Genomic DNA, 24183 nt, shown 5'->3' with positions numbered 1-24183 from the left:
GTCCATGGTGGCGTAGTGTGTTACTTATGGTAGGCCTTGTTACATTGGTCCCAGCTCTCTGCAGTTCATTCACTAGGTCCCCCCGCGTGGTTCTGGGATTTTTGCTCACCGTTCTTGTGATCATTCTGACCCCACGGGGTGGGATTTTGCGTGGAGCACCAGATCGAGGGAGATTATCAGTGGTCTTGTATGTCTTCCATTTTCTAATTATTGCTCCCACAGTTGATTTCTTCACTCCAAGCTGGTTGGCTATTGCAGATTCAGTCTTCCCAGCCTGGTGCAGGGCTACAATTTTGTTTCTGGTGTCCTTTGACAGCTCTTTGGTCTTCACGATAGTGGAGTTTGGAGTCAGACTGTTTGAGGGTGTGCACAGGTGTCTTTTTATACTGATAACAAGTTTAAACAGGTGCCATTACTACAGGTAATGAGTGGAGGAAAGAGGAGACTCTTAAAGAAGAAGTTACAGGTCTGTGAGAGCCAGAAATCTTGTTTGCTTGTTTCTGACCAAATACTTATTTTCCACCATAATATGCAAATAAAATGAAAAAAAAACAGACAATGTGATTTTCTGGATTTTTTTTTCTCAGTTTGTCTCCCATAGTTGAGGTCTACCTATGATGTAAATTACAGACGCCTTTCATCTTTTTAAGTGGTGGAACTTGCACTATTGCTGACTGACTAAATACTTTTTTTCCCCACTGTATGTCTGTGAGTATTCTGTCCTGTGTAACATTATGAAACTACATTGAGTTGCCTTGGATGAAATAGGATTAGTGTAACTATTTTTATTTTTAAAAACATATTTAAGTATCATTCAGTTATGCATAGTCTATTATATACACTCCTCACTTAATAGTAAGGAAACAGGCCAGTATAGTGGAAAATCAGTTGAACAAAAGGTGATGCCTCAAGCTCCTGTTGATGACTAAGATTCCTGTTGCACTCCTTGGTGGATTTATGTCCTCCACTATTTAAAATTGCGAGTCCTCAGTGGTTGATACCTTTTAATGGCTAAGGCCAGGGTCACACTGGCGAGGAATACGGCCGAGTGAGAGGTGCTAAAAGCACGCATTACACACGGACCAATGATTCTCTATGGGGTCCCTCGCACCAGCCGTATATTTCTCATCTGTATTCTACGGTCTGTGCCAATCGCAGCATGCTGCGATTGTCAGCGTACTACGCCCGTAATACGCCAATGCAAGTCTATGGGTGTGCAAAAAATACGGATTACACACGGACCACACATGTGACTTGCGAGAAATACGCACCCGGTGTCTTTTAGCAAAGCCGGCAATTCAGTGCGCTATACAGTAAACTCACACTGACAGGTTTAATAAAGAAACGAATGAATAGATATATACACATAGAATACATATATATATATATATGCATTCTATGTGTCTATATCTATTCTTTGGTTTCTGTTAGAAACCCTGTCATAGGGTTCCATTATATCTCCATTTGCAAGCCTGCGAGAAAATCTCGCCATACGGATGCCATACGGATGCCATACGGATGCTTACATGCGCAAAATACGCGACCACACCTTGATTACGGATGACATACGGATCACTGTTTAGTGGCCATTCATCCGTATTACGCATGTAAAATACTGACCGTATTTTGTGTCAGTTAGTGCGACCCCGGCCTAACTGAAAAGATGGTAACAAATTGCAAGCTTTCTAGACTACTCAGGTCTCTTCACGAGGCATTCACTAATACAAAATCTGAAGAATCACATATTTATACATAACACAGCACAGAAATAATGCAATAGATAATGGAAGTGACATGAACAGAACTATCATTCTTGGGGAGGGATAAACTGTTGTTGCCATAAAGAATGGAACAGTTGATAGATAAGGAGGGTGAAAATTTTATTGTCCTCTGATTGCGGTCTGGTTCTGTCTTGTGATGCCCCCACAAGTACTAGGAGCAAAATCCTTAATTGATGTAAAAAGACATAAATCCATTAGACATATTCATTCCTGCAGTGAGTGTTTTAAAGGTTGCCATGTGTTTATACTCCCAGACTCTTCTGTCTCTCTGAGATTTGAAGTTACCTTTTAATACCAGTAATTTTATGCCCATGGTGCTGTGATAAGGGATACAAAAAATGTTTGGCCACAGGTAGATCCTTTCTTTTTTCTCTTATTGTGTGGCAATGAGAATTAATCCTTGATCTAAGCTTTAGCTCTTTTTCCCCTACATACAGATCCCCAGTTGAACATTTGGTACATATAATTAAGTACACCACATTAGATGTGATGCAGCTGAAAGTACCTGAGATCTTGTATTCCTGATTTGAATTGGGGATCTTTATCTTGTGCGTGGCCATTATAAATGGACAGGTTTTACCTTTTTTCTGGTTGCAAGGAAAGGTTCCTACTGTATAGCTGTTGGACAGGACAGGGAGCTTCTGACAACGACACTTCTTAGATTTGGGGGCTGCCTAAAATACAGTGGTGGGGGGTCAGGAAATGTGGATTGTAATTAGAGATGAGCGAATTTGTTCGGATTCGGTTCCGAGTACGATTGGAATTGAATATTGTTTTTGCAATATTCGTCATACACAGCTGAACATCATTAGAGTCAATGGGAGTAGAAATTACGGAATATGTTTGGAACCGATCATAAGACAATCATTCGGCACGAATAGTGTTCAAATATAGCCCGAATATGTCAAAATGAGATTTAAGGCCAAAATCCGAACAAATTTGCTCATCTCTAATTGTAATCGGGCATCTTCTTGTAGTAAAGGTTGTAATTTCCATGCAGCTCCCCTTAGCACCTCCAGATTTGGATTGTAGATGACTACTAGAGGCACCCAAGTTATTTTCTTCTTTACTTTACCTTTGTAATGTAGGAGATGATTCCTTGATATTCTGGTGGCTCTTGTAATTTGGTTTTGAATTGTTCTTGGATGGTAGCTCTGATTCAAAAAGGCCTTTCTGAGGCGACCAAGGTGTTTATTTTTCTATCTACTGGTTCACACGGTACAAAGATATATATCTTTCCTGTCCTCCACTAGTAGCTTTCCTGCCATATTTTAATCATATGTTAAATGCTATCCTAGCAAGTCTCACAATTGAAATAACTAAATGTAGATAACGGCATTTCATGTGATAGCAATCCATTAGTGCTCCATGTTTTATGGACATGGTACCAGCTGCAGTAAGACATGTGACAGGCAATTTATTTCTCTTGGATGTTATGACTGATATTTTTGTACCTGGTAAAGTATTAATGAAGTTGATTAAATATGTTGCATAAAATATATTGCATAAAAAAATGCCATGACCCTATATCATGAAATATGGAGATGCTACAAGTCTTGCAAAATGGCGATATTAGCAATTTTTTTTTCTTACAAATTGTGGATTTTTTTCACCACTTAAATAAAAAGAACCTCTAACATGTTTGGTATTTGCATACTCATACTGACCTAGGGAATGATATTGGCAGGTCAGTTTTAGCATTCAGTGAACCCAAAAACTATTGTGGATTTGCCTTTTTTTGCAATCTCATTGCACTTGGAATTTTTTTCCTGTTTTCCAGTACGTTATATGGTAAAATCAATGTTTTTTTTCACAAGTACAACTTGTCCCACAAAACACAAGCCCTCATATAGCTATATTCATGGAAAAATAAAAAAGTTATGGCTCTGGGAAGAAGGGGAGAAAAAAACTAAAGCGCAAAAACAAAAAAATTGCAAGGTCGTGAATGGGTTTAGGGCCAGAATAATTTGGAATGACTCAAATCTTCGTTATTATCTTTCCAGTGGTTTCTGATCAGTTATATCAACAAATACCTACTGAATTGTGTTCATGAAATTCCTTCATCCATGTCAAACCATGTAGAACTTGCTACTAACTTTTGCTTAGTTGTTCTTTATTTTACTCATTATCTTCAAGTAGGGCTGGAGCTCTCTGCAGAGGCACAGAGGAGCATTGATGCCAAATAGGACTCATCAGAAATGAGGATGAGAGGCTTCTCTAATTTATAATGCAGTACAATTCAGTCTGCAGACAACATATTTGTTCTCGCAGCTTAGTCATCAATATTTAAACGCTTTCAGGTAGTATTTTTGTCTAATGAGGTATGCTGACTTTTTTTCTTACTTCAGCTTCTGACTTCCTAACTTCTTAGCTAAAAAAACATTTAATGGCTTTTTTTTCTTCCTTTTTGCCCTGGAGAATGGTGTGCATTGTAAGTAACAAAGATAAATAGCTCTAGTCACTCAATATAGTCACTCACAATATCAAATTTTTTTGAAAACACACTTCACACATTATGAGCCAGAACTGCACATTTTCTACAATTACACAGTACCCTATTAATTAGGTGATGGTTTCCCCATTTACATGCAGAACATTTCCGGTACCTGGCTCTGGTTTTTATGGTCCTTGAAAAATTCCAAGCCATAATTTTGAAGCTGTAATATTTTGTATAAGTAGCATAATTATTAGTACCTATACTGCTCATTGGGTATGATGTAGGACAATATTTTTAGGGAACTACAAACTACAGATTTAAAACCATATGTGACATGCACAAAATGTGAACAAGTCGGTCAGACAGTGCTCACGCCACCCAATGGCTGAAATACAACAAGAGAACACAAAATGACAAATTTGCAAAAAATACTCTGCAGTAAAAAATATGGCAGTAATCAGCTGGATAACAAATACAGGGTATTTAGTCGATACGTTTTTTGCAAAAAATATATGCCAAGCTGCTCCACCACGTCACGGTAACCCTTCACGGAGCAGTCCCTATCTAATGTATTTAAAACCTGAACATGTGAACAGTGTCTAAATGAACAGGATACAGACAGTATATGGGCTTGTGGTTTATGGCAGCTCATTTATGTGCATGTCACACAGGAGAGGGGTGTAATCAGCAAGTGCTGGATAACAAATACAGGGTATTTAGTAGATACGTTTTTTGCAAAAAAAAACCCTGTATCTTGTTCATTTAGACACTGTTCACATGTTCAGGTTAAATTCAAGGCGAGGACCAAACTCCTAAGATCTGAGTCAGCTTTCTCCAGTCTGTTGCCTTCTATACAGCAGTAAGCTGCTCACCTGTCTTCCCCAGCCTCTCAGCTCCTGGCTGTGCTGCTCTTATCAGTCCTGGAATTACAATCCCACAGCTATCGGCATTGCCAGTTTTCTGAGCTATGTACTTGTTCAAATGCAAGGTTATCTCTATACCTAAAAATAATTATACCTGATACACTTTTGAACAATGACAGAAACAGAAAGAAACTGTCCAGAATTGTCACTCAAGGAGTCGTGCCATGCCCTTCCCCAGTAAGCAGAAAGTGACAATACTGCAGAGCTGTAAGCTACTCAAGAAACTACTTAAGAATAAAATTTGATTTAATATATGCCAATTTCGTTAGCTGCATATGTCTTCTTCTGGCTGTAAAGGGGAGTTATCAACATCATGTTCTTTTAATTTGCACATGATCATGGTATATTGGCATCAGCATGTGCTTACTGATAAGACAAAAAAAATGAAGTGAGAACTGCTAACTTAGACTGAGTGATCAAAATAAGAAAAATGGTTGCACTCAATTGCATTAAGACATGTCAATATGAAATCTATGAAGTGTGAATAGCATAATGGCTTTGGAAATTTAGAAAAGACACATGAGATACTTAGCACAAAATTTGGCCAAAAATTGTGAGCCCATTCACCAACGTCAAGGTAATCTCAAAATCGAATGGGTCAGAAAGCTTTCAGTTCCTATCCTCCTATAAATATAGGCTTTACCTAGTCATTAGCCAGAGGTAAGTGTTCACACTAGGCAGTTAGATTAGGGACCCATTTGATTTTGAGATAACCTTGACGTTGGTGAATGGGCTCACAATTTTTGGCCAAATTTTGTGCTAAGTATCTTGTGTCTTTTCTAAATTTCCAAAGCCATTATTCTATTCACACTTCATAGATTTCATATTGACATGTCTTAATGCAATTGAGTGGAACCATTTTTCTTATTTTGATATGTAAGCTGCTTTTGGTATGCACCTATTCAGACTAGTTCTTGATGTGCCGTCAGTTTTTCTGTTATTTATAGACTGAGTGATATCATTCACTGCCATCAGACACTGAAACTGATTAAGTCCCGATGATCAGAATATATGATGTTCCATCCATCATTATTCACCAGACAAAATAGATGTGTAAGGCTAGTTTCACACTAGCGCTTTTGAGCGCAGCGACGGCCTGTGCACGGCCGCCGCTAAGCCCCGCCCCCTGCCGCGCCTCCGCCGGTAGCTCCACCTACCGGCGCACGATGCTGCATGCGTCCTGCGTCCCCTATCTTTATCACTGGGGGCGCAGGCCGTGCGCAGTATGCGTTTGGCGGTGCATGCGCCTTTTTGACGGTGCGCCGAGCGCAACCAAACTGCAGCAGGTTGCGTTTGGCGCAGGTCGGCGCACCGTCAAAAAGGCGCATGCGCCACCAAACGCATACTGCGCACGGCCTGCGCCCCCAGTGATAAAGATAGGGGACGCAGGACGCATGCAGCGTCATGTGCCGGTAGGCGGAGCTACCGGCGGAGGCGCGGCAGGGGGCGGGGCTTAGCGACGGCCGTGCGCAGGCCGTCGCTGCGCTCAAAAGCGCTAGTGTAAAACTAGCCTTACAGAGGCAGAATATTTTTTCTATATGCACAGTTATTGTTGGGGACTCACAGGGTTTTCAGATTTTTTTGTTGAAGTGAGTGACCTCTATAAACTAATTCTCATAATAGCCTGATTTTTTTAAATAATTTTAAAAGCATCATAAAACCTTCAACTGTTACCAGATACCACTTGTTGCAAAGAAATGATCAGTGCATTGGAAATGCTGCTTAGTTTGGCACATGGAAAAATGGTATACTGCACTTCAAGTCTGTTGACATTAGGAATGGAAGCAACAGATTTAGCATTGTTTCCAGCTGGAAAGACTATGGAAATGTAAAAGAAATGACCAAACATTGTCTGAAGATATAGTTGAAAATATATCCCAAAAACCAAGCAGTAGACTAGTGTAATGCTGCAATTAACAAAATATAATCATAATAACTTATTGCTGATGGAAGAAAAAATGCGGCATTCAGGATACAAAATATGCGAAAAAGTAAACATGAGGGCATTCACTGAGCAATCTTAATTTGAAGAACACCACCATCAGTCTTCTCCCATCCTGTAGTGGATAATTCCAAGGAATAATTGATTGTAATACCTGAACTGCAGATTTACAGATTTGACTTGTAAATAAATATGTCAGGAATTTTTGTCCCTTTAAACCTTTACTGACATATGAAGTACTGGTACGTTATATGCTGGCTCCCTGACTTTGATGCAGGCTCGCATGCCGATTTAATCAGCCATCATGTGACTCTAACAGCCACGGGTGGAGTGGAGCTCCGCCCATGGCTGTTAACCTGCTAACTGCCGCTGTCAATCTCTGACTGACAGTAGGATTTAACACACTCCGACAGGGATGCGTGTCTTTGCACACTCCCATCGGCATGCCTGTGACCTGATTGCAGGGCGCTGATGGGTTGTCATGCCAGTCAAGCTTCTGCTGATAACCTTTGTGCCTGTCATTACGATACTCCTATAAAAGCCAGCCCGTGGCTGGAGTTTATATGAGATTGTGATTTTCACTATACAGTGCTGATGCACTGCTATGTATAACACAAGTGATCGGATGATGCAGCAGCTTCAAGTCCCCTAAAGCAGGGTTCCCCAACTCCAGTCCTCAAGGCCCACCAACAGGTCATATTTTCAGGAATTCCTTTGTATTTCACAGGTAAAGCAATTATCACCTGGGCAATACTAAGGAAATTCTGAAAACATGATCTGTTGGTGGGCCTTGAGGACTGGAGTTGGGGAACCATGCCCTAAAGGGACTATTAAATTCAGTAAAAAGTGAAAAAAAAAGTTTTAAACATACGATAAAAATAAAACAAACATAAGTTCAAATCAACCCGCTCTTGCCCCATTAAAAATAAAACAATTAAAACAATTAAAATACACATATTTGATATTGCTGAGTTCATAAATGTCAGATTTATCAAAATATAAAATAAATTACCGTGTAAGCCGAGATTTTCAGCACTTTTTTTTATGCTGAAAATGCCCCCTCGGCTTATACATGAGTCATTGTGCAGAAACCAGTGGGGAAGGGGGAGCAGCGGCAGGACCCGGTGGCTGGGACATCATACTCACCCTCCTGTGCCATCGCTGAACGTCCCCTGCATTCTCCGTTGTCCCAGGACTGGCTGCTTCTTCCTGTGCTGAGCGGTCACATGGTATCACACATTAAGGTCATGAATATGGACACAATTCCACTCCCATAGGTGTGGCATCCATATTCATGACCTTAAAGAGCGGTACCACGTGACCGCTCAACACAAGGAGAAGTTGTCGCACCAGGACAATGGAGGATGCAGGAACGTTCAGAGATGGCACAGCAGGGTGAGTATGACTGGGGGGATGGGGAAGCATGGAGCAAGACAGGGGAAGCACAGAGGAGATTTGGGGAAGCATGGGGGAGGACGGGGGAGCACAGAGCAGGATGGGGGAAGGACAGAGAAGGACGGGGGAAGCACACGGGAGCACGGAGCAGGATGGGGGAGCATGGAGGAGCACAGAGGAGGATGGGGGAGCACAGAGAAGGACGGGGGGCACAGAGCAGGACGAGGAGCACAGAGCAGGATGGGGGAGCATGGAGGAGCACAGAGAAGGATGTTGGGAGCACAGAGGAGGACGGGGGAGCACAGAGCAGGATGGCGGAGCATGGAGGAGCACCGAGGAGGACAGGGGGAGCATAGAGGAGGACCACTGAGGAGGATGGGGGTGCACTGAGGAGCACGGAGGAGGACAGGGAAGCACAGAGGAGGATGGGGGAAGACAGGGAGCTAGGCCATACATAGAAAGATGGGATGGGGGAGCCAAGCTATGCATACTGGGAGGGGGAGAGCCATACAGAGCAGGACAGGGATGAGGGGACAACGTAGACCCGGCTTATACTCGAGTCAATAAGCTTACCCTGTTTTCTGTGGCAAAATTAGGGCCCTAGGCTTATACTCGGGTCGGCTTATACTCGAGTATATCCGGTAATCCAATGGGTAAACGGCAAAACAAAACAAGAAATCAAAACCCCAAAATTAAAATTTTTTTGCAATCACAACATTGCCTAACCAACGTGTAATAAATGTAAGGATTCAAAAGTTAGTTTAAGAAGTGAAGAAACCCTTATTAAAAGACAAATATGTTAATTGGTATACATTAAAAGTTGCGAAGTGAGAAAAAAATATAGATATATAAATATATAAAAAAACAATAAATAATAACAATACAATAAAAGTACATAAAAAGGGGGGAAATGCAGCAAAATTACCACTACAATATCCCTTGTTGTGAGTTCATTTTCCCCTTCGTCACTGAGGTCTGGTGAACTCCCTATTCTGGTAAAGGAAGGTAATGAGCCTGATTATCAGGCACCTGAGCCTAATGAGGATGACTGGCTGAGTGGAGTCACTGACTGGATATAAGGCTGCCGATGCCCTTCTGCCCTGCGGGTGATTTCTCTGTGGACTTCTAGGACACCAGTCTGATTCCTGCTCCCCTAAAGCTAAGTTTTCTGCTTTGCCTGTTAGCATTTGTGTTTTGTTTTTGTTTTCCTTGCTTTTCTGGATTCTGCCATTCCCTGCTGGGGTGAGCTGAATCTCCTTTTGCCGGTTGCTCTGTCTTCAGAATATTCCTGAGTACTGACATAGCTTTTTTGAAGCCTAGCGTCTTCAGGGCCTTTTTCACTGTCAGTCTGTTGGCTCTTATTTTCATAGGGTTTTTCACGGATTGCAGACAGCAGCCTTCCTGTCCTTTCCTATCTAGTTAGCTTGGGCCCCGTCTTTGCTCAGTCTATCTTTCTGTCTGTGTTAGTGTTTTCATCTTGCTTCACCGTCATTATATGTTGGGGGCTGCCTATTGCTTTGGGGTCTACTCTGGGGCAGTTTAGATTTCCCCTTTCTTTCTTTAGGCTTATTTAATTCTCCGGCTGTGATCGAGGGGTCTAGGGCATCGTAGGAACCCCCCACGGCTACTGTTAGTTGTTGTGATAGGATCAGGGGTCTGCAATCCGATAGCTGCCAACCTCTCTGGTTTTCTGGACTTAGCTAGCATTTCTGTTTTTGCCTCCTATGGTGACTCAATCATAACAATCCCTGTAAGACCCTAAATCATGAGCCATACCTATCAGTAGGAGTTGACACCCTTATAGGCTACGCAAGTGAAGGTTCCCCCACTCCTTGTCGTCTAGCCCTGAGATCCCCTATGACGACCCTAGATAGGTGTTTTACCCTTAGAGCTGAGTCAGACACAGCCATATAACTTGTGCGAGAATCGCATCGCACTTTACAGACTGGCCAGGCACCTCTCCTGACCTGAGCAAGACAGCATGATGTATTACTATGCAGCTGTCAAGCTCAGGTCAGGAAAGCCGACAGCCAGTACGAGGTATACGATGTGATTCTTGTACGAGAAATACAGCAGTCTGTCTCTACCCTTAGTGCACAGATTCTACCACAAAAAACACAGATGTAATAGACTATAAGGGCAGAGTCCCACTACCGTATTTCTCGTGCGAGAATCACATAGTAAAACTCGCACTGGCTGTCTGCTCTCCTGACCTGAGCTTGACAGCTGCATAGTAATCCATCACGCTGTCATGCTCAGGTCAGGAGAGGTGCCGGCCAATCCGTGCAGCACGATGCGATTATGGCATGAGAAACACGGCAGTGTGACTCCAGCCTAAGACACATAAAAACAGTTGTCTCCAATAAAATGCAAAGAGGCGATTAAAACATTGCATCTTCCCCCAAATAGTATGTGTGAAAACGTCAGCTCAGGGCACAAACAATCCTCACACAGCACCATATCCTGAAAAATAAGTTTTGGAAAATGACAAAGCCAAAATTCTTTTTTTCTTACAAATTTCTGAATTTTTTTCACCACTTGAAGGGAACGAGTTTACCATATGGTAAAAATGACCTGGCAATATAAATCTCCAGGTCAGTATGAATACGGAGATACCAAACATGTATAGTTGTTTTTTTATTTAAAGAGTTTGTCCAGTCCAAAATGATAAGTCTGTTGTCACTCTGTGTGAATGCAGGTTTATCAATCCCCCCAGCTCATGCACTGTGCGCTGTGAGGATTCACCAGTTTCTCAGTATGCGGTGATGATGTATGTGTTATGCATACTCCCTGCCAGAACCCGACTAGTGGGCGTGGCCTCGTTACATATGCCCATTAGTCGCGCTCTGGCTGGGAGTATGCATACGTACCTACAGGTCCCGGCTCAGAAACCAGTAAATCCACACGGCGCACAGAGAAATAAGGCCCTCACCTACTATATATGTAAAAATATAGTAGCTGAGGACATTCTTTCAGATTATGAATTGGGCCCATGAATTATAGTCCTGGAGCCATGTAACTGTAGAGATGGGGATCTCCCGAAAGGTGGCGCCATCAGGCAGAACATCATGCACATGTGCGAGTGTGCAAGATCTCCTTCACTGAAAATATGACAAGTACAGTGAAGAAAACATCATTCATACCGTGGGTAGTATGTCAACATAACCGGAGGTTGGACTAGTCTGAGGAAATAGACTATCCCTGGCTATTTTGCATATAATAAGTGGCACAATAAAAGTGGTTGTTGCTTTGGGACATCATGGACTTTATAACAATACAGAAATATGGTTGTGGCACCTAATGGTGGCAGTTTGATGGCCTTCGGTATCCAGAGTGGTTTACTTCATTTTGCTATTTTAAACTGCCTGAAGCCTTAGGGTATGTTTCCACGTGCCAGATTACATCCGGATTAGCTGCGGATTGATCGCTGCGTACAGCCGCAGCGTTCAATCCGCAGTGTCCAGATGTTACAGCATAGTGGAGTGAACTTTATGAAATCCCGTCTCCACTATGCGTGCGAACACGCATCCAGTGGCCCTGCGTTTCTGGACATGCGGCAAGTCTTTTTAGACTGCAGCATGTCTGTTTACCTTGCGGCGATGCTCCATTTCCGCAAGGTAAATAACACAGTTCTATGTATAGGGTGCGGCGATTCCGTATGTGCTCAATGAACACATCTGGAATCACCACGCGTACAGAAGGGACGGCGCTTTGGGCGGATCAGGGTTTCTGGTCCGTTCAAAGCGCCGACAATAAGCCCCGTGAAGACGTACCCTTAGGCTATGTGCACACATTTAGGATTTGCTGCAGAAATCTGATGTATTGGCAGGAAGAAAACTGTACTTTGTGCATTTTTCTGTGCATTGGTTTTTTTCATATGTTTTTTTCCCATTCATTAAAATGGATGAAAAAGATCACAAAAATGCCGAAAGAATCACCCTGCTGCAGGTCTGAAACACCTTCAAATCTGCAAGGATAAAATAAGCTACATGTGAGAGAAATTTCAGAAATCTCATTCACTTTGCCGGGATAGTGAAATGCAGAGTTATTTTTGGCAAAAAGAGAAAAAAACACACAAAACTGTGACATGTGAACGTAGCCTAAGGAAAGTTTTGATATGAAAGAAAAAACGCTCTTTAATTCTGAGGTTAGTCTGAAATAGGAGGATAGGTATTGTGCACAATATAAGCACACAGTTTTGGTAATCAGTTTACCATAAATTAAATTTAGAATTTAAATATGAGTTTAGTCTGGAAAACTATAGAGGATCTGCATCAGGACACAACAAGAGCAGATTGTGACGGAGTGTCTTGTTGTTGCTGGACGAGAGCAATGATTGATTATTGCCAGATTGTTTCATACAAGCAGTCTGCAGGTTAATCCAAAAATCTGTACAGTATCTGGGGCCAGTCTGAAGATTAGAAATACATTATGTATAAAGCATGTTTAGCACATTTAACTCCTATTTAATTCCATAATCCCATAATTTACTTGAGTCATCAGGTTTTCATTAAAAAGAATTGTCTGAATAGTGGTGGATTTATAGGGGTAATGCCAGGTTTACAACCGATGTTCTGGTAGCGATTAAGGATTTTTTTCTTCCAGATGTTAGCTGTCATTGGCATCTGAGTGCATTTTGCACATTATATTACATGGGTTAGTAGAGGGTTTTTGAAGAATATGGACATCTCTGTTGCATTTTCTAATTATATACAGAGGGGAAATAAGTATTTGGTCCCTTGCTGATTCCGTAGGTTTGCCTGCTGACAAAGAAATGAACAGTCTCTAATTTTAAGGGTAGGTTAATTTTAACATTAAGAGATAAAATATCAAAAATAAAATCCAGAAAATCACATTGTATAAATTATATAAATTTATTTACATTTTGCAGTGAGAAATAAGTATTTGATCCCTCTGGCAAGCAAGACTTAATACTTGGTGGCAAATCCCTTGTTGGCAAGCACAGCAGTCAGACATTTTTTGTAGTTGATGTTGAGATTTGCGCATCGGACCGGACTGGTTATCTGACAATTCTGGCAAATGCCAGAAGGGCTGTGAGGTTGTGGGCTGCCATATCTGCTGCATTGTTATCATAATCTGCATCCTCAAGGCGCCCATATTATTAAAAGTTGTAATGGAGCACAAAGTCATTGGCTCCATCACTTGCCCCAGCAGGAACAGGTGTCCCTTCTATCTGTGACCTGCTGGAGGACACCACCAACTGGGGACATCAACGGTGCAATTAAGTCACAGCAAGCATAAACTGCAAGAATGAAGAGAAAAGTCAAATGCGGCAGAATATGAGGTGTCTGGATTAGGTGAGTATAGGGATTTTTTTACTTTTGGAAGTTGTGGGGGACCAGGCAAATGTGCATGTGTCTGCACAAACGGTTAGAAACCGACTCCTTGAGGATGGTCTGAGTGCCCGACTTCCACAGATAGGGGTTGTGCTCACAGCCCAACACCGTGTGGCCCTCCAAAGAAATGCCACTCCACACCATTACTGACCCACTGCCAAACCAGTCATGCTGAAGGTTGTTGCAGGCAGTAGATCGCTCTCCACGGTGTCTCCAGTCTCTGTCACGTCTGTCACATGTGCTCAGTGTGAACCTGCTTTCATCTGTGAAGAGCACAGGGTGCCAGTGGCGAATTTGCCAATCCTGGTGTTCTGTGGCAAATGCCAAGCATCCTGCACGGTGTTGGGCTGTGAGCACAACCCCCATCTGTGGACGTTGGGCCCTCAGACCATCCTCATGGAGTTGGTTTCTAACTGTTTGTGCAGACACATGCACATTTGTGGCTTGCTGGAGGTCATTTTGCAGGACTCTGGCAGTGCTCCTCCTGTTCCTCCTTGCACAAAGGCGGAGGTAGAGGTCCTGCTGCTGGGTTGTTGCCCTCCTATGGTGATGTGATGTGGACCATCATGCTATATAGGGGTCTATGAGGTGAAACATCATACTATAAGTGGGTTTTTGGGTGTACCATCATACTATATATGGGCTGTGAGGTGTACCATCACAATATATGGGGGCTGTGAGGTAGACAATCATACTATATAGGGGGCTATGATGTGGACCATCATACTATATAGGGGGCTGTGATATGGACCATCATACTATATAAGAGGCTGTGAGGTCTACCATCATAATATATGAGGGGCTGTGAGGCGAAACATCATACTATATAGGGGGCTGTGATGTGGACCATCATAGTATATAGGGGGCTGTGATGTGGACCATCATACTATATAGGGGGCTATAATGTGGACCATCATATTATATAGGGGGCTGTTGGAGGGACCATCATACTATATAGGGAGCTGTTGAGGAACAGTCATACAGTATTGGAGCTATGGGGTATCTTCCTAGTGTATTGGGGATCTATCATTCTCTGTGGGGTGGCAGTGGTGGACCAGCTTACTGTGTAGGGTAGTTGTAGTGGACATCATACTGTCTGGAGGTCTATGGGGTACATTATACTATGTTGGGGTCTGTGGTGACCATCATACAGTATGAGATGGTTATGGGGGACATCATACTGTATGGGGGCTGTGGGCATCTACATACTGTACAGGGGGGTTTGGTAGACATCACGCATTATATAGGGGCCTGTGGTGGACATCATCATACTGTGTCAGGGTCTGTGGCACCTCTCATACTGTATATTGGGGTCTATTGGGGTCTGTGATGGATACCATACTGTATGAGTGACTGAGGTGACAATCTTACTGTGTGGGGTGCTGTGGGGCAATCATACTGTGTGTGGTCATCATATTTTGTGGGGGAATAAAAGGAATATCATAGTGCGTGTGACCACTTAGTGGCTTCAGGAAGGACAAAATAAGTGTCTGTGCGCGGCAATACATTTCCTTCTCCATTTCTTAAAATTTTGGGAGATCTGCTCTTTGACTGTGACGTGATATCACTTTTTCTATGGGGTTTCTGGCATTTCAATGTACACCCTTTCTCAGAAGTATTATTACTATAAAGATTCACTGAGGGTCACTATTATAAAGAGGCACAATGGAGGGATTGTTATCATTTCAGGGGAAGCAAGGAGCTATTATTATTGATAATAATACTAATATAAGAAAGCACAGGGGATATTTGCATTATTATAAGGAGGTACAGAGTCATTATTATAAGAGGTCAAGGAGGAACATTATTAAAGGAGGCACAGGGGAATTATTATAAGGCATCACACCTTGTGGTTTGTGTCGAGGTGGTAGAATGTGAGGAGGGTCCTGGAAAATCATAAAAGTGAAGATGTCTGTCTGTTATATTTTGCAAGGACGAGTTATGGATGGAAGAAGAGGTCATGATGGTCTGGACCGAATGCAAAGAAAAAAGGAAAATGAATGACAGCAATCAGGGAGGTGTTACTAGTGAGAACCTGCACAATATACACATATATGGCCTGCAGAGCAACAGTGTAAAACTGATATTACCATTTTATGGTCACTATATGGTGGTGATACCAGTTTTAATATTTTTGCAGTCGCCGTTATACGGTTAATAATGGTGATCGCAACACCGGGGTCGGTAAAAACCAACCCGTATCATGTTCTCTGGGGTCTCGGCTACCCTCAGAAGCCGAGACCTCGGAGAAATTCTGACTCTGGGGGGTGCTATACACTTTTTCCACAGCGCCATGAATTCACGGCTCAGTAGTTTAAGTACCCTTAACGACTGCTGTTAAAAGGTGTATCGGCGGTCGTTAAGGGGTTAACCTCAACCCCTTTATCAATCAGTATGTTGGCATTATAAATACTGTATATGCTGGAAATGTTTGTTATGGTTTGTGGTATTTGTCTGTAATATTGCAATATTATTATTTTGATATTATAACTATTTAAACTTGTATGGCAATGTCATTGGTATTATTAGAAATATTGGTCTTGAAGTAAATCTTGATTTCCTCCAGGCAAGGTAATATTAGTAATATATCCCCATATGATGCTCAGGGACAGGGACAGCATGGGCCTGTGTGATTTCAAATGCCAGGGCTGAATTTCAGTCTCAGTCCATCCCTGTTTCTGTACTTGTCAGGAGGAATTTTGGTCCACTCCTCTTTGCAGATCATCTCTAAATCATTATGATTTTGAGGTTGTCGCTTGTCAACTCGGAGTTTCAACTCCCTCCATAAGTTTTCTATGGGATTAAGGTCTGGAGACTGGCTTGGCCACTTCATGACCTTGATGTGCTTCTTTTTGAGCCACTCCTTTGTTGTCTTGGCTGTATGTTTTGGGTCATTGTCTGGCTGGAAGACCCAACCACAAACCATTTTTAATGTCCTGGCGGAGGGAAGGAAGTTGTCACTCAGGATTTTATGGTACATGGCTCCATCTATTCTCACATTGACGTGGCACCCTTAGCAGAGAAACAACACCCAAAACATAATGTTTCCACTTCCATGCTTGACAGTGGGGATGGTGTTCTTTGAGTCATAGGCAGCATTTTTCTTCCTCCAAACATGGCGAATTGAGTTAATGTCAAAGAGCTCAATTTTGGTCTCATCTGACCACAGCACCTTCTCTCAATCACTCATAGAATCATCCAGGTGTTCACTGGCAAACTTCAGATGGGCCTGCACATGTGTCTTCTTGAGCAAGGGGGACCTTGTGGGCACTGCAGGATTTTAAACCTGCAGTGCAATGTGTTACCAATGGTTTCTTGGTGACTGTGGTCCCAGCTGTCTTGAGATCATTAACAAGTTCCCCCATGTAGTTTTAGGCTGATCTCTCACCTTCCTCATAATCAAGGATACCCCACGAGGTAAGATTTTGCATGGTGCCCCTGATCTATGTCGATTCACAGTCATTTTGTATTTCTACCATTTTCTTACTATTGCACCGACAGTTGTCTCCTTCTCACCCAGCGCCTTACGTATGGTTCTGTAGCCCATTCCAGCTTTGTGTAGGTCTAAGACCGTGTCCCTGACATCCTTATAAAGCTCTTTGGTCTTGCCCATGTTGTAGAGGTTAGAGTCTGACTGATTAATTGAGTCTGTGGACAGGAGTCTTTTGTAAAGACGACTATGCAAGACAGCTGTCTTTAATGCAGGTAACGAGTTGATTAGGAGCATCTAACTGGTCTGTAGAAGCCAGAATGCTTAATGGTTGGTAGGGGATCAAATACTACTTTCTCACTGCAAAATGCAAATAAATTTATATAGTTTATACAGTATGATTTTCTGGATTTTATCTTTGATATTCTATCTCTCAATGTTAAAATTAACCTGCCCTTAAAATTATAGACTGTTCATGTCTTTGTCAGTGGGCAAACTTACAAAATCAGCAAGAGATCAAATACTTATTTCCCCCATTGTACAATGTTTTTTTTTTTTTTAAATAGCATTTTTGCAATATGGTTTAAAAATTTTGAAATGGGGTTCAAGAGAAATTCCATGCTAAAATAAAAAATACAGCTTAACCCTGGTAATTTTCATCTATATGTTTTCATTTTTTCCCTCCCCTTCCATCAAAAGCTTTAACTTTTCTTCAACTGACAAAGCCATATAAGATGAGCTTTAGTTTTGAATTACATCATTCATTTTACAACATAATGTGCTGAAAAATGGGAAAAAAGTCCAAATGGGGTGAAAAAAATGCAATTTCCCTATTGTTTTTGAGTATTGGTTCAGTTTGTGTTACAAAACTGATAATATGAATCTTTTGGTCAGCATGATTACAGCAATACCAAGCTTATAAGTTTATTTTTGTAGTTACAAAAATAGGAAACTTTGTTATTTTTCATGAATGCCATGTTTAGGAATATAGGAACTTTTATTGCTTTTTAGTGCATTTTCTTGGGGCAATGCAACAACTATATACAGTTATTTTGGGGCTTCAATTATTTTGCTTTTTGGTGTTAACCTTTCTGCTTAGGTAATTTTATATTTTGATATATCGTAAATTTATGGACATGATGCCAAATATTTTTTTTTCCTTATTTTTTTGTATTTTTTAAAATATTTTACACTTTTTTCACTTTTACTTAAAGAGTAACTAAATTTTTTTTTTTTTAAATCATTTTGTAAAGCATGCAAAGCTATGAAACTTCATCAGTTTATTAGGGGATTTGTCTTAATTTTTGTAAAAATAAAATTGATTGTATGTAGCTGTTATTTCCTCTCTAACTACCAGTCTTCAACTGTATTTATAACAGAACATAATCAATTGCAGTACAGAAGATAATGGCAGTAAAATGGTCAGCTCGGTATTTGTGTCTTAGGTCATCACACTACCATAGAATACAGCCAAGTGCTATGTGAGAAAGCAACGCATAGCACTCGGCCCAGTGTTAATCTGTGGGGCAGCTCACATTACCCAATTTTTTCTCAGGCGAATATCATCCGAGACTCGTCAATGCAAGCCTAAGGGTGTGAGAAAAACCCTGACACCACACGGAGCATCCGTGTAGCTTGCCTCAAATATGCACACATTTCCTGCTGACAGGAAATTGCATCAGCCAAGAACAGGAAGCTTAGCATGCATATTTTCCTGGCAACCTATAAAAAAGCCAGAATACCAGCAACATGGCCAGACAAATTAATGTGGAAATGCAGATTGTTCTGGTGCAGGAGAGGCCTGAAATATGGGACCAACGAAATGCCAATTATGCGAACCGCAATATACACTGTATTCCAAATTATTATGCAAAAAATATTTCCTCATATTTTCTCTAAATTACCTATATGAATTGCAGTCATTGTTATTTTCCAGTCATCTACTATTCTAGTATAATTGCAATGCTTTTGAACAAACTGCCTATGAAAACAGTATATTTTTAAAAATAATAAACACTCAAAATGCATGTTCCAAATTATTATGCACAGCAGAGTTTTCAACATTTTTATTTTTATTTTGAACAAAAAAATGGTCAATTGTGAAATTATAAGCATTATCAGCATATTACAAAATTAAATCAAACAGTTTTCAAGTCAAAACTTTATTCTAGGTGATGTTACATTTGCACATAGGACCCCTTGTTCGAAAGAAGCTTCTGAACTCTCTCGTCCATTGAATTTGTCAGTTTTTGGATGGTTTGTGCTTCAATTGTTTTGCACGTGGACAGAATACCCTCCCAGAGCTGTTGCTTAGATGTGAACTGCCTCCCGCCATCATAGACACTCCTTTTGATGATGCTCCAGAGGTTCTCAATGGGGTTGAGGTCAGGGGAAGATGGTAGCCACACCATAAGTTTGTCCTCCCATAGCAGCCAGAGATGCAGATGTGTTATTTGCAGTATGAGATGGTGCATTATCATGCATGAAAATGATCTTGCTGCGGAAAGCACGGTTCTTCCTCTTGAACCATGGCAGGAAGTGCTGTTTTAGAAACTCCACATAGATTATGGAGTTCATCTTTACCCCTTCAGGGATCCTAAAGAGGCCGACAATCTCTCTCCCCATGATTCCAGCCCAAAACATTACTCCACCTCCTCCTTGTTGGCGCCTTAGCCGTGTTTTCATGGGGTGTCCATCAACCAGCCATCCTCCACTCCATCCATCTGGACCATCGAGCGTTGCACGGCACTCATCGGTGAGCAAAACAGTTTGGAAGTCAGTCTTCATGTATCGTTTGGCCCACTGGAGCCATTTCTGCTTGTGTGCAGTGGATAGAGGTGGTCGACAGGATGGCTTACGCACAGCTGCAAACCTCTGAAGGACCCTGCATCTTGGTGTTCGGGGGTCGTTGGAGGCACCAGCAGCTTCAAAAACTTGTCTGCTGCTATGACAAGGCATTTTTGCAGCTGCTCTTTTAACCTGATGCAATTGCCTGTTGGAAAGAGTCCTCAATTTTTCCTTATCAGCACGCACATGTGTGTGCTGGGAATCAGCTACATACTTCTTGATTGTGCGATGATCACGATGAAGTGTCTTGGCAATGTTGATTGTAGTCATGCCTTGACCTAAATACTCCACAATTTGTTGCTTCTCAGCAGCCGACACGTCCTTTTTCTTTCCCATTTTGGCAGAAAATGTAGGCTGCTTAATAATGTGGAACAGCCTTCTTAAGTAGTCTTGCCTTTATTTGGACACACCTGCCAAACTAATTTGCACAGGTATCTGCAATTGCTTTCAGTGATATAAAGAACCCAGACACACATCACCATCAATGATTAAACGACAAACAAAAAAATTCTAACCTTATCACTCCTAAACTCTTTTTGCACAATAATTTGGAACACAGTTTAAATGATGCAGCTTGGAGACGCATATGCTGCCAGATGTTCCCCAATTATGAGGAAAGTACACATGACACATGAGGTCCAGCAGGAAATTAGTAACTAAAGTAAAAACTTTGCAATAGTAATTAAGTAAAAAGGACCAAAAAAATAAGATAACATTATCCTACATGATGTTCTTTGGAATATCCAGCCGGTTTTTCCCTTGACACTAGTCATGTTGAATGGAACTTTACACGGTAACCTATCTTTCAAAACACATACAAGGTGATCATACTTAGAATAATTTGTCGTGTCACTTTGCAGTGTCTGATGTCACAAGACAGTGGTGCAGCTGCTGTGATCAGTACCGCCGTGAGTGCCAGCAGCAGGCCAGGAGTGGTGCAGCAGCCACTAAAAAGCACAAATATATATTATCACCTTTTGAATTTCCTAGCTCCCATTCTGGATCTACATTTGTAAGTGCATGCTTGACAGAATTTTGCATACTTGGCCTTAAGGTACAGTACATCAATTAATTTTTAATTATAATTTGAATTTTGACAAATAACAGAACTGACTCCAACATTACTGAACGAGAAACAGCATCTGATTCCAAGGTCAACTTATGCCCTGTTGGCGAAGTTGAAGATGTGGATGGACCTTCTTCTTCACCATCATCAACAAACCAACCAGCACCCCACCATGACCTTCTGCAGGACAGGAGTCCAATCGAGAGGAGGATGAACATGGACGCAGCAGTAGTTCTACACTACCCTTGGATATCTCTCCCCAGGCTAAGACTATATATCACAGGTTAAGTGGTGAATTTTCCTTTTATTTACCTCATGGACTCTATATAGCATTGACCCCTTCACCCAGGGGCCATTTTCCTTTTTTGGGTTTCTGTTCCCAATGTCACGGGGCAGTAAGGGGAAAACAGGTTACGTGGAATAAGGGCCCCTGAACTGCCCCTAAGGCTAAGGGGGACCTGCCTCTCCTTAACTAGGGGGTACACTTAATGGTAGTGAGGCCCAAGTTCCTGACCTGTTCCTGTCTCCTGTTTAGCCCTGAGATAAAGCCCCCAACCCCCCTCCCCAGGAAATGAGACAGGGAAAAGTGTACTGCACCTAAAACCCAAAGGAAAGATTCAACAGACAGGGTAAAAAAAAAATACTTAGCTTGCTCTGCTGCAATGCTCATGGACAGCAGAGTTAGCCACTTGACAACAGCAAACAACTGAAGCACCACAGAACTCTGTCAGCTCCTGAACTCCAGCTTGGTTGGTCTCTCAAGAGCAAGTGTATAACCAAAAGTGATCTGCAGCACCAAGTGGCCTTATAAAGGGAGATGGGAGTGGCACCCACCTGCATGGATAATTAACCACAATGCAGTAACACCAGCGGCCACCGGGGGAAAAAACTCACCAGCAGACTATCTAAAGTTGTAGTAACACCAGCAGCCACCAGGGGCAAAAACTCACATTAACCCCCGATGCCCGAAAAGGAAAAAAGTTTAAATGTGAGGAAATCCAGATCTGACACAGATCCAAGAAATGGATCGTGACACCCCTTCTTCCCAGAGCCATAACTTTTTTATTTTTCCACCAATATGGCTGTGCGAAGGCTTTTCTTTTGGAGGACGAGTTGTACTTTTGAACGGCACCATTAATTTTACCATATAGTGTACTGGAAAGCTGGAAAAAAAATTCCAAGTGTGGTGAAATTGCAAAAAAAAGTGCGTTTCCATTTTTTGGAATCTGGGGCTGGGTGAGGACTTATTTTTTGCATCCGAACTGACGTTTTTATTAATACTATTTTGGTGTACGATGTTTTGATCACCCGTTATTTCACTTTAATGCAATGCTGCGGCGACCAAAAAGGCACAATTCTGGCGTTTTGACTTTTTTCTCTTTATGCCGTTTACCGATCGGTTAAATTCTTTTATATAAATATTAAATTTTTTTTAATTGTTTTATTTTGAATGGGGTAAATTTTTATATTTTTTTTATTTTTCACATTTTTTTTTTTTAACCTTACACTTGCTCCAATAGTCTCCATGGGATCATCTGCTCACTTGTGCTACACAGAGCAGGGATATGAGTGCCGATCGCTGGGTGGCACTCATAGCTATCTGGCATTGACAACCAAAGAGGTCTCCTTCAAACCCCATGTTGTTATTCCAACCCATCAGCGACCCTCGGTCATGTGACACCGGCGCCGATGGGCAGGATCAGTGCCGCGCTTCTGTCACGATCATGTTAAATGCCACTGTTAGAGATAGACAGCGGCATTTAACAGGTTAACAGCCATGGGTAGATCGCAATTACACTCACAGGTGTTAGGGGCACATGTCAGCTAATGAAATCAGCTGACATGTGCAGGAAAATGTGTGGGCTCAGCGCCGGATCCCACATAAATGGGTGAAGTGCATGTCGTGAAGGGATTAAAATAAATATAAAATGTATACATTATTTTGTAAAGCCTGAAATCACTGCAACCATATAAAACATTGTGCTGCGTATAATCACTTCTGTTTTTACTACAACATCAACAACTAGAGGGCATCTGACTGAGGAACACTGTTTTATACCAATTGGCTTCTACACCCTGTGTGTATTAACGTACATAGCAGAATGCAGAATGGGTTAACAGAGAAATCTATTAATTGAATAACAGTGTCTGTAAGCCTTACTTGATGTCTCTTGAATGATCTTCTATGCTGATTTATAACTAAATCAAAGTTCAACTTTAATATCAAGGCAATAGATCAACCATGAAGGGTTTTTTTTTGCACATTTTGTATGCAAGTGGCCCAGCTATATTTGGATAGAGTCTATCATAGACTGGAACAAATAAGGCTATAACAATTGTAACATTTTTGGCTACAATAAGACTAAGTCCATTGGATAAACAAATTTGATTTCTCCTTAAAACAGATTCATTCATGGGATCCATAATTAGATCAAACCTTACAGTGAACAAATCCCAAAAATGTTTTGTTTAATCTATTTTTGAGTGTAATTATTAAATGTAACCTCAGGGTAAGATTGTATCACATAAAGATATAATTTTGCCCAAAAATGTGTCTGCGAGCAGTTCCACTGTGGAGTATATTTCCTCATTTATATGCAGTATGAATAACCATAGTAAACATGCAGAGATACATGTATAAGTGGTGCAGAGATAAAAGACAAGAATGTTGCCCATGGCAAGTAGCCAGAAGTTTTTTTTCGCATTTCATTTCTTCGTCTTTACAAGAAGCTGGAATCTGGTTACCATAGGAAAGAACACTTTTTTAAGCATTGCTCCAGCAGATGTTTACTACAGTAATACATCCCAAAGATTCCGTGTCTGTGGACACTAGATGTAGAGATGAGCAAATCAATTCGTAACAAATCTTTGAAGAATGTGGAATTGTCAGAATCGATTCTCACAAATACACAGGAAAAAATATATATCTTTGTACCGTGTTAGCCAGTAGATAGAAAAATATTAAAATCTGAGAGTCCTCAGTGGTTGATACCATCTTTTCAGTT

The 24183-nt window shown here is 41.4% G+C and overlaps 1 protein-coding gene across 3 annotated transcripts in view; it reads right to left on the bottom strand.

Annotated features, from left to right (window-relative positions):
- The window catches only part of RTN4R (reticulon 4 receptor), a 382116-nt gene that overhangs the window by 116035 nt on the left and 241898 nt on the right, over positions 1–24183 (bottom strand). The gene's annotated exons all lie outside the window — the stretch shown is intronic.

Source organism: Dendrobates tinctorius, unplaced genomic scaffold (genome assembly GCF_039654945.1).
Source record: "Dendrobates tinctorius isolate UK_male_01 unplaced genomic scaffold, ASM3965494v1 ptg000073l, whole genome shotgun sequence".
NCBI lineage: Eukaryota > Metazoa > Chordata > Amphibia > Anura > Dendrobatidae > Dendrobates > Dendrobates tinctorius.
Note: the sequence above shows the minus strand (reverse complement) of the source record. Positions and strands in the feature narration are given on the sequence as shown.